We start from the raw sequence: 12,282 nt of genomic DNA, 5'->3' as shown, positions 1-12,282 counted from the left end.
CTTTACTTTCTGAAACTTTTTGTAACAAAAAAAAGCAATGGTGTCTTGAGAAGCAAATGAGAAGATTAAGAAAGCTTTTGAATATTCAGGACTTACCAATTGAGGTGCTTCAATGATAGCATTTTTTATCAGCTCAAATGAATGTCTAGATTCAACTGTCCACTTGACTTCTTTGTCCTTCCTTACCATACAGGTAATATATTTCACCACTTCAGCGAAATTTTGGATCAATCTTCTGAGAAAATTGATCTTACCAAGGAAAGATTGAATCTCTTTCTTGGATCTTGGAAGTGTTAAATCTTGAATTGCAATCACTCTTTTTGGATCAATCCTCACACCATTTTTAGAAACTATGTGACCCAACATCTTACCTTATTTGAGAACGAAATGAGACTTCTTTGGGTTCAAGGATATACCATATTTTATTCATTTAACAAATACTTGTCTCAAGTGCTAAAGGTGTTCTTTATCTAAAGATGAAAAAACAGTAATGTCATCCAAATAGATAACCAAGAACTTGTCCTTTTCTCCAATGAATGCAAAGTCCATAGCACGTTGGAAAGTAGCTCCAATGTTCATGAGCCCAAATGAAATCTTTGCATACATGAATGTACCCCAAGGAGTAGTGAATGTTGTCTTTTATTGATCTTCTGGCCAAACAGATATTTGATTGTACCCAGAAAAACCACTAACAGGAAATTTTGTCTAACCCAGTCACCTTTTGAAGAATATGCTCCATCTTCAGAAATGGATAGTTATCTTTCTTGGAGATTTTGTTAATATTTCTGAAATCCACACACAATCTGATTTCATCACTTTTATTTCTTACTGGTACTAGATTGGCAACCCAATCTGAGTATCTCAATGGAATAATGATTTTAGCATCCAACAATTTCTTCACTTCCTTTTCCATCACTGGTAGCAATAGTGCATTGATTTGTATTAACTTCTACCGGAAAGGTTCAGTACCATATTTCAATGGTATTCTATGCTGAATGATAGATATATCATATGTCTTAAGATCTTCATATTTCCAGGCAAAAACATCAACAAATTCACAAAACAACTTGTGATATTCCATCTTTCTTTCATCTAGTAAATATTTTGACAACTTCACATACCTTGGTTCTTGTGCTGTACCCAAGTTGTAATCTTCTAATTCAACATCTGCTTCAACTAACTGTGGCTTGAATGCAATATAATTATGATAAAAAGCTTCTCAAATGGAATTAACCCCTTGGGAATATGATTGGTAGGTATCTGTATGATAGGCTGATCAACAATTTGTTTTTTCAAATTTCTAGAATTTTGATGATCAACATCAACTTGTGTTAGGTATTCTTCTTTATCAATATTTAGAATAACAAACTCTTCAGAAACTTCAATGAATTTTATGATCTCCTGGTCATCTTCAAAAACTTTCCAATTCTTAACATTATTAGGAATGCTAGGTCTGAACCTAACTTCCACTTCATATTTCAACTTTACAGGCATTGGAATTTTGAATGAGCTGGCTGAAATAGAGAGTACATCTACTAGAATATTGCTTTCTCTTGGAACAAAAGAAATGTTAAAGGCCAAGAATGAGTCTTCTACAATGTCCCATACTACATTCCTATAATCTCTGAGACGAGGATGCTTAGTTTGATAAACATTTCTGATTTGCTGAATAATAAGTTCAACATCTCCAAAAACAGAAATTTCTGATATGTTCATATTTTTTTCCTTTTTTAAGCCAATCAACAGAGCTTCATATTCAACCACATTATTAGTTGTCTCAAATTCAAGTTTGAAATAAAAAGTGAAACTTTCCTTCAAAGGAGAAATACTAACAATCCCTGCACCAACACCTTCTTTGGAACATGAGCCATCAAAATTTTTTTGCCATACCTTTGATCCTTCATGACTGATTTGATTTTCAACGGGCTTTAAAATCTGAAATTTTTTTGTAGGCAAGGCAAAGTCAACCATATGTAGAATGCTTGAACCAACTCTAGTTGTTCTAGAAAATATCAGATGATCAATAGGGTATTTGTTGTCACTAATGATATATGCTAGCTGAGCTTCTCTATAAAGTCTTCTTTGTTCTCCTCCAAAAACAGGAACAATAACATAAGTTAAATCCATTTGCAAGGTTCCTCCCAACCTTTTAATCCATGAGCTAGAATGTAACATACCAAATCTGGGAGGGATATCAACTCCAACAATATCCATTACCATCCCTCTCATAGGTAACTAAAAATGACTTACTGCATGGTATTTGATGACACCAAGGCATTGGACTTTATGGGAATCAAAAGAATAGATATCTTGGTACTCTCTAGTTATCTCAAGACCTAGTTCATCCATAACTACCTTGGGCATTAGATTATGTGAAGCTCCAGAGTCCATAAGACAATTATGCAAGGTATTTTCATGAATATTCAGAGATAGATAGAAGGGAGGGGTAGAGTCATCTTTTTCTTCTACCAATGGACCTAAAATAATAGTGGGCTTATCATCTTGAAGGTTAACAAAATCAGAGACTACTTCAGTAGGTGAAGGCTGCAAAGCTTTCATAAAAGTATTTTTGAAATCTTGATTTTTCATGAGTTCAACAAGGGGAACAGGAATCTTGATCTTCTGAATCTCATTTTCAAAATTGAAAGAAGAGTGTGGTTTGTGAGCAATTTTTACCTCAAGTGAAGGCAAATCAGACACTACCAAAACTTCCAATTTGTCAGGTTCGGTCACTTGTTTCTCTGCTGGAATATCAGATGCTACCGGAATTTCCGATCTGTGAGATTTTTCCACTCAAACTTTAACAACATCTTTATTCTTCTTTGGCTATGGAACATGCTTAGAAGTGTCATCAGTTTTCTTTGATCTGAGATTGTATCTGTTTTGATGATTAGCTACAATCATGGAATGATTAGGACTCACTTCATTATTCTAAATATATGACATGAAGTCTTCATACTGTGTTTGTGTAAGATAATTCATCCCTTCTTTGTCTCTAAGACAATTTATATCAGCACCTCTTTCCAACCCTTCAGTTTCTTCTTCATCTTCAAATATAAAATTCTGCAAAGGAGCTACACCTTTTGATCATCAGCATCTCTTCTTTCTCTCTGCATAATTCGAGGAGCATTAGCTTCAAACTGATGTCCGTTTGGAAAATCAAATGAAACATTTCTGGTAGTAGATGATCTTGATTCCATCTTCAACTTAGACATATCAGTATTCAATGATTTGACCATCTTGGTAAGCTCATATAGCTTAGGATCTATGTCAGAAGTTCCTGAAGTAGAAACTTCAACTTTTTGCTTTCCTTTTTCTCTGTCAATCCCTCCTCTAAGTCTATTAGCTACTAATAAATTTGATTCTACCTCCAGTGCATTGTCCTGCATTTTTGATAGCGTAGCAGATCTTCTTTCTCTCAACAATAAACAAAAGTCAGGATCAAAAGCACCAGCATAAGTGATTTTAGCAGAGGCCTCAGTAGGCTTGATTTCAGTAGGTATCTTGCTATACATTTTATTGAATCTCTTGGAAAAATTAGAAATTGATTCTCCTTTATTTATTTTTATTGCACCAAATTCTGTGATATAATACAAAAAATCTTTCTTGTCACCCCATTTTCTTAAAAATGTATCATCTAGGACTTCAATTCCAGTGATGCTACCAACTGTCAAATATCTGAACCATTTCCTTACATCACCCTCAAGACTCTGAACAAAAACTCTCATTCAAACATCTTCATTCTCAATGTTCAGATTATCAACATAAGCATAAAAATAAGCAAGATGTTCTTCAGCTGTTACCTCCCCTTCACCATTTAATTTAGGCATATATTTGAGGTAATCTCTTGTAGGTAATGCATTCATAGGTCTAGGTAAAACTAAAGGAGCATACCTAGCTGCAATTATTGCGTCCATTCGGTTAGGGGGTGGATTAGGACCTGCCATGGTTGGAGTTACTGGGATTTGTGGAATAACAATTTGAGGATTTTGAATAGTAGATGAGGAAGCACCAACAATCGATGTAGAGGCTATTTGTTGACTAGAAAACGAGATAGGTACAAAATTTTTTGTAAAATAAGGAGACATAGTTTGTTGTACCTTTTTAGGAATAGCTTTTGAAAAACTAGAAACAGAAGAAACATGCTTTCTCTTACTCTTTTTCTTGATTAGCTTCTCAGGATCAGGGACTTGGTTTTTCAAAGGAGAATGTGGGTTTGCTCTAGTTCGAGACTTACTTGGAGCCAAAACTTCTACAATGGAGTTTCCAGGTGTAAAGTAGTCTAAAAAGACAGCTGGAACTGTACACCTCAAAACCAGACTTATAACTTTGTCATTTACCCAAGGATAAACTTCAATTCACCTCCCCAGCAACGGCGCCAAAGATGTTAGCGCAAGGAGCTACTCCTAGACTGCAAAAGGAGTAAACCTTACACATCATGGTTTCATTTAAAAATTTACAAGGGTTTTTTGAGTGGTGGGATGGCTTCTAAAGGAGCATTGAAATGATTGTGTTCCTCTTTAACTTTTATGCAATTGTAAAGCTGTGGCAAGCATAAATTGTATGGTTAAGTGAGTAGTATAGGGGAGTAGAGGAAAGAGAACATGTACTTGATACTCGTCCTAAGAAAACTGAGTATCTTAAGACAATCACCTTAACTACATAAAGCCTTAGAGCAAACTCTATTTTTTTGATAAGGAGAATAACAGATAGAAATTAGGAAAAGGTATAAAGTGTTTCACAAATCCTTTTGTGAAACCTTTACTAAAAATTTCTACTTAAACTGATATTATTATTTATAGAAAACTGTATAGTAGATAAGTCATCATTAGATCCTCTTAATGATTCTCACTCATACTATACTAGCTGCTGTAATTTACCATTTAAAAGATTAAAACAGGTTTAACAAGGAAAACGACAATGAGGAAGTAAAAAAAGGTATAAAGTATCTCACAAATCCTTTGTGAAACCTTCACTAGCAAGTTCTACTTGAACACATATTATAATTTATGGAAAACTGGATAGTAGATAAGTCATCATCAGATCCTCTTACTGATTCTCACTCATACTATACTAGCTACTGCAAATTTATAATTCATAATGTTGAAAACGGGAGATATACAAACCACACATTATATATGACTTGAATCATAGAATCCTCCAGCATGAAGTGTAGAAAAGCTATTTTATTAAGATGAGTCTACAGGTGAACCAAAATCCAACCCTGAAGTGATATTTACAAAAGGTATATATAGGGAGAGAGGCACCAAATCCAACTCCCCTAAATTGGTGGTTCCACTATATTCTTGTTACATGAGTGTCTTTTAGACATTAAGATCATCTACCATTGAATTACAACAGAAAGTACATGTGTAGATGAGAAGAAGGGGAAGAATGACACTTTGCTGCTCGAAAACTAACTGGCTGCCTCTTTTGCTGCTGAATTTTCTCTTTATGGTCTTGCCTATTGAATGACCATATGTCTTCATTAAACATAACCTTCAACAACCTCATAACTATTTCATATCCATCATCTTTCTTATCCCCATCGTTATGAGTTGTTGTCTTCCAAAACTGGCCCAGAGGTTCGTTACTGACAACTGTATATTTCTATTGTGGCAGGTGCTACCGAAAATTACGGTAATACCTGTAACGACGAAAAAACTGGAAACACTTCGAAGCTTTCGGTAGGATAATGTTTCCACTTCAAAATTTCAACAAAAACACTCCAAAATACCCTTTCATCCTATGTGAGTTGTATCCTCTGCAAGCTTATCCAAGGTTGTTTTAATTCTAGTAGATTTAGACCTTGTGATTTTTGTTGTGTCTTCTTTAATGATGGCCTCTCTCTTTTCTGCTTCTTTTTGGATCTTTTTTCTTTTGGAAGACTCTGATGGCTGGTCCATGGGAACTTTGTCTCTTTTTTTCTTCAAGGATCTTCTGATTTCTGCAATTGAAGGATCCTAAGTCTGCAGCTTTGTAGGTTGTTCTTCTATAACTATTACTTCAGTTAGCAAACTAAGGTTATTTAGGGCCTTTGATTTCAGTCTGTATTTGTTCTTTTCCCCAATATGCCTCCTCTTAGTTCCAACAACTAGTCTTGGCTCTTCTACCTTGTTTTTACTGGTTCTTGCATACCCTGCTTCCTTCAATATTTCCTCATCAGAATCAAGAGGTTGGTTTTCTTGTTGTTGTTCACGTGCCTTCGAAATTTCAGGGAGCACCTGCACTTTAGATTTCTCTTCAGCTACAAGTTTTATTCTCCTATTTCTTATGTAAACTTTAGGAAAAGGTTTAACAGGTGGAACTTTTTTTGAGCTTTCAACTTTCTAGGAAAAAGAGTTTTCTCCTTTCTCTTTTTTCTTTTTAGTTTTAGTAGTTGAAGGCTTCTTTTTGCTGCTTTTGACACCTCTGCACACACCTTCCTTTCTTGTCTTTCTTTTGGAGCTTCCCTCAGCTAATGCAGTTGCTGTTCTCTTTGTTTGAACCCGTGTTGAAGAAGGCTTATCAGTTTCTTGGGGTTTTGGTGCAGGTTGGCCTACTCTATAAAACAAGAAATGGTCCCAAGTCTGGTTCCTCTTCTTCAATTCTTCTTCAACAAGAACCTTGGTAATTGCTTGATGATACATGCTGTACTCTGATGCTTCTTGATGTGTTTGAATCCTGGCTTCCATTTTGGTTAGGCTTTTCAATATAAAATTAGGCAGATTAAGATCCCTCATACCTGCAAAACGAAACAAAAACCTCATATGGTACAAAAAAACTACTATATATCTTCTCTCACAGGTGAGGAAGATCTTAACTAGCTTGACCGTTTCTTCCCATTCTTTGTTCAGATAACTATTGGGAATTCCTTTGGCCCAATTGGGATTTCGGCGTTCATCTCTGATAAAAGCATTGAGATCTCCCCCTATGATAAGTTGTCCTTTGAACCACTTTTCTCCTTCCTAGGGAAGGTTAAAAGCCTCTGCAATAGATTGTTCTGAAACCTGCAACTGAAAACCAAAAATGACAGCTTCCTGTCCATTGAAAGTCTAAGCAAATTCATGGGCTACTCCTTGATGTGAGTCTCCTAACCTCGTGTAGAGTGGATACCGACCTGCCTGAATGAACAACCTTCTTACCCTCAGATTAGCATCGACTAACTCAACTCCTTGGGGTTCAATTCTCTTGAGCTTTCCACCTTTCTTATACTTTGGTGCCATAGAATATTTGCTTGCTGATTGTGAAGAATATGTGTCAAGGTGTTTGAATCCTTACCCAACAGCTATTGCAACTATCTTGAGTTAGGTTGCCTGAAAATATGGGATATGTTCTTTAACTCCTTCAATAGTGTCTCCTTAGCTGCTCTTTAGAAATTTGAAATGGTGACATTTCTTTCACTTTCGAATATTTGAGATGAAGCCATGGTTCAATATCCTATGCATATAATCCTTCTTGATTACACAAGATTTCAAGTCACGATAGACAACATGCTGTTGTAATGATGAAGTCAAGTTGCCTTGAAGAGTCCGGCTGATCTGCTACAGGTGGCTGTATGGGAATCTTGCAAATCGAGCAACTTGCCTGCATTAATTTAGATGCTATCGGAAATTCCGGTAGCGTATTACACGGAACAAAAAGAACGGTCGTCGGAATTTAGATATCTAGCTAAAACTGACACTGCAGACATGCTATAGGCTTTGGGAAACTCGAGTGGTGTAGAAAAAGGTTGGATATGGCTATGGCTGACACCTAGCAAACATGATCAACCAAAATGATTAATGACTAGCACTTGAATTGACTTGGAGTTCATGACCTATCCAATCACGAAATCTCATGATTTGGATTTGATATTTCACTGACATGACACCTGGGTAATTAGAAACTGTTGTGTTTTTTGAATTTATTTTTAAAACGGGAAACGCTACCGAAAATTCCGGCAGCGTTGAAAAATAAAAAAAACAAGAAATAGCATAAAATGGAAGGACTGTATGAAAAACAGGGGAGGCTGTCTGAACGAGAAAAATGGGGGCTACCAGGAATTCCAGTAGCATTTTTTTTTGAACTTTACAAAATTAATCCTAAAAATAAAAATTTTTGAAACCTACTCATGACTTAGCCTAGAATTGTGCTAACAGGCTCCTCAAATTCTTTCTTGCACCAGGTCTATCGGCCCAACCTAAGTTGCTATGGTACCTGATCAGTATCTAGGACGTGAATCGGAAAATTTTCATCATCGGTGACCAAGAGTTGGATTTGGAAACTTCAGACATTTATTTCATCACAAGACTGTCCTGGAGAGAGGAACCAGTCAATATATATGGGTCAAGGCCGATCAGGGCAAGTGTGACCATGCTACTTGCCGAACATTGCCTAGAAGCTCCAAAAGTGGCAAGATTGAGATTATGATTTTTTTGGATCTTGTGTTGAGTGTGCTACTATTGACCATCAATAGAGTGGCTGGGTCCTAAGCACTGCATGAGACCAACAAGTCGATGTTTCAGTACACTATCGACTGCACGACACCCACTATCTTTAACTGGGTGGAAGCTATGAAAATCAACATGAAGTGCCAGCTATCAAAAGCTAAGGCGAGAAACCTGAAGCAGTTTTGCTTGGGGTTTGTGCTAGTGACCTTCTTCTTGGAGCAGGTTATGCTTTTCCAATACCAGTTGACTGAGGTGGATCTGTCGATGCCACGACACCCATGGATGGTCCGTTGGAGTGATTTGATGCCCAGGGTTACAGGAGGCTAACAAATGTCCTATAAGCTTGCCTTTTTCTCATGGCTTTGACGACAACTGATCATAGTGGAGGATTGGGATTACAGCATACTAACTTCCACAAAGATCCGGATATGCCACTCCCATAGGGGGAGGATTTTGATGATGGAGGTAAAAAACAAACAAGTTTTAATTTTTTGATGTTTTTTTATTTTTTTTGAGATATATGTGTTCAAGAAATTTCAATTTTATGAATGCAGATGTTGGAACAGAACGCCCTGTCAGGATGTCCTCGATCACGAGGTGCGTCGCTCGACAGTTTGATGTCGCTCCTTATCAGGAGGGAAGCGACAACTAGGAGGAGATTGCATGGAATCTTGAGGGTTGGATCCATGGGATCCCAGAGTATGCCTAAATGGGTGATATCCCATGCCAGCACCAGAGGCATACGATGGGGGTGTTAGATCGAATTTGCCGACTGCTGACTCGAGTAGTCTGAACAGTTACATGCTATCATGAGCATCATGTTGTTTAGTGCATAGGTCTAGTATTCCACATTTTTGAGGCCTACGAGCCACATGTGTATAACACATGTGAGCCACTGATGTATTTTGAACACACATATTATTTTTTGAGGTTTTGATGTATGACAAACATTACTGTACACACACACACACACATATCGATATATATATATATATAATATATATATATATATATATATATATATATATATATATATATATATATATATGCTTTACTTCCTTGCTTACTATGGTACAAATGTTTTTGTTTTTTAGTTTTTACATGTTTCACAAATGTCTATCCAACACATAATTAGCTAACACATCTATTAATATATTCATGTGTCTAGGAATATGATGATATGTAATGTGATCAAAATTTCTCTCTAGTAGACGAATACGTAGATACATTCTCAATATTCGAGGGTTTCTGACAGAATATTGCCCGTTAAGTTGAGGAACAACAAGCTGTGAATCAAGGTTGACAACCAATTCCCAAATGTCAAGAGCGATAGCTTTTGACAACAATTCGATAACCGTGCTATACTCGACGATGTTATTAGTTGTGTGACCTAGACATATACCTTGAAGATCAATCAAATGACCATGGGGGTCTTAAGCGGCCCATGCCATGGATGATAGATTCCAGGTACTACGACAAGAACCATCAATGAAACTAATTTGAGGAGACACCGACATCTACAAAGCAGGAAAGTTGCTTGCAAAATAACATACCAAACCACACTATACAAAAATGAATAAAAAACTATTGTATAAAAGAAATCATGAAATATGACCTAAGCCTAGTACTTTTTGAGAGAATCGATGCTCGAACTCAGGTAATCAATCAACACAGATGAAAACCAGAGTTCTACCATTGACAAGACAAGTAAGTATCGACTCGGCCAAATAATAGAGTAGAACTCATATAAGGCTTTGGCCCCATGCCCCATGGGTGAGGGAGGGTTATGAGTCAGACAACAATCCCATCGAAATAATGGTAAATTGGGAAAAACTCGGGGAGGGAGAAAAAACCTTAATCCGTGAAGAGATAAAGGAACCCTCAGTTGAAAGATCTTGACAATGGTAGGAGAAACTGACATGTCAATAGGCAACAGAGAAGAGAACTTCTCAAGACACATGGACATGACCGCCAGGCTAGGGAAGAATGAGGAATGATGATGAGTGTCATTCCAAGGTACTTCCTCCAGATACATTACTTCCATGATACTCTTTTCAGAAAGAAACGTCTCGGCTAAAGGATCGGGAGATTCCGAAGAACCAAGCCATGGGGATTGAGAATACGCATCGAGAGATGTTTTTGTAATAGGATGATCAGAGGATACCGAAGGTGAAACCGAAAAAATTTGCACGTAATCAATTTCAGTGGGACTTAATGGCATAACCTCATCCCATGTATCAACAAGATCCAGCAAAGGAATGACCCAAGGATCAAACTTGATTGAAATCATGTTGACTGAGGCAACGTGAGGTGGTGGGAGTGGAAATATGCTCATCAAGGCAGGATCTTTGAAAATTCCAGCACCCACACTCTCACAAGGAGCACCAATGTGCTTGACATACAGAACATTGCCATCCGAGGAGGAAGAGGCAAATAAGGATAGTTGGTCGAATGTGACTATCTTCCCTTAATGGGTAAAAAAAATCATGCGGAAGAGGGAGGAGGCTATGGAATGTATGGCATGGGTGCAGCACCATCCGAGTTGAATATTGTAGTTAAGATTAGCGTCAACGATCTCTACCTTGACATGTATCGTCTTGCCCTACAATGTAATGGCAAGGTTGGGAAGGACATTGAATGGTCGCGAATCGCACTTGTCAAAAGCTTCCAGAGTGTTAGGGGACTGGTTCAGAGTAGGCGAACAAATTTCCTTCCAACAAGAAATAGACATGATGTAGATAGAATCACCTTCGTCAATGACAGTTCTATTAATGGTTTTCTCATTTATGATTACCTGAATGAGAAAGTCAATATGATGATGTAAACGCGGAACATGGTTTTCCAGGTCAAAATAGATGAGATTAGGGTCAGCTAGATCAATACCTCCAATGGCCGACAGTAATGATTTCCACTGAGAAGGATAGCTTTGAAGGACCTCGAGAGTAGACATAGCTGATGGCACTTGAGCCAAATATTCAACAATGTTATAATGTTGAGTGGCTTGAGTGTTGGGATTGTACGAGGAATTTCGAAGGACACCTCGAGAAGGTGGTTGAATGGCGAATCAAGATTAGGTCACTCTATATGGAGAGGACCAAAACTGGACGGGGCGGAAGAAGAAGGGGTACCTTCTTTATCTTTCCCCATCTATGGGGTAGGAGCTTGATAATCTTTTGAACTGGTAGCCACGTTGATCGGGGTACTCATCATGAACACTTGTGAACCCGACGAAGTGGATGACTGAGGTTGGTCTACCATTTGAGTCTGCTTGGATGGAAAGGGCTCTTTCACGATGATTGGGGTCCCTTTTAGCAAACGAATAACTTTAGACCATCTGGGACAATCCTTAAGATAGTGATCCTCCTCACAAATGAGGCATGGATACTTAGGTTTCTGTTGGGAATCATCACTAATAGATGGTTTAGGAGGACCCTGTTTTGGGGCATCGAATTTAACCTTGCCTTTCCCTTTCTTCTTACCTTTAGAGGATTTATCCATTGCAGTAGACTAGACAACATGAACCTTAGAGGTTTTACCAGGGCCGGATGCATGGCAAGAGGAATCATTGGGAGCAGTGTTGGAGACTAACTTCTATTTGGAAGAAGATTTTGCAGGGGTTTGAGTCACTAAACCAATTACTCCATCAACAGAAGGGGTAGCAGGAGACTTAGATGTCATTAGATCAGACAGTGGTCTGGGTGCATTGAGTAACACATATAATAACGTGCCAGACTGTGAGTAGACAAGGTCTAGATACTGGGCATGTGCGGTGGCTTGTTCCTCAGTGACACATCCACCCATAGAAATTTCCTCAGCAATTTTGTTGACAATTGATTTGGTGAACCACTCAGTCAACAACTGATCATCATTT

Source organism: Pinus tabuliformis, chromosome 8, assembly GCF_031772625.1.
Source record: "Pinus tabuliformis cultivar Carrire ecotype Pingquan chromosome 8, CPIR1, whole genome shotgun sequence".
Lineage (NCBI taxonomy): Eukaryota > Viridiplantae > Streptophyta > Pinopsida > Pinales > Pinaceae > Pinus > Pinus tabuliformis.
Note: the sequence above shows the minus strand (reverse complement) of the source record.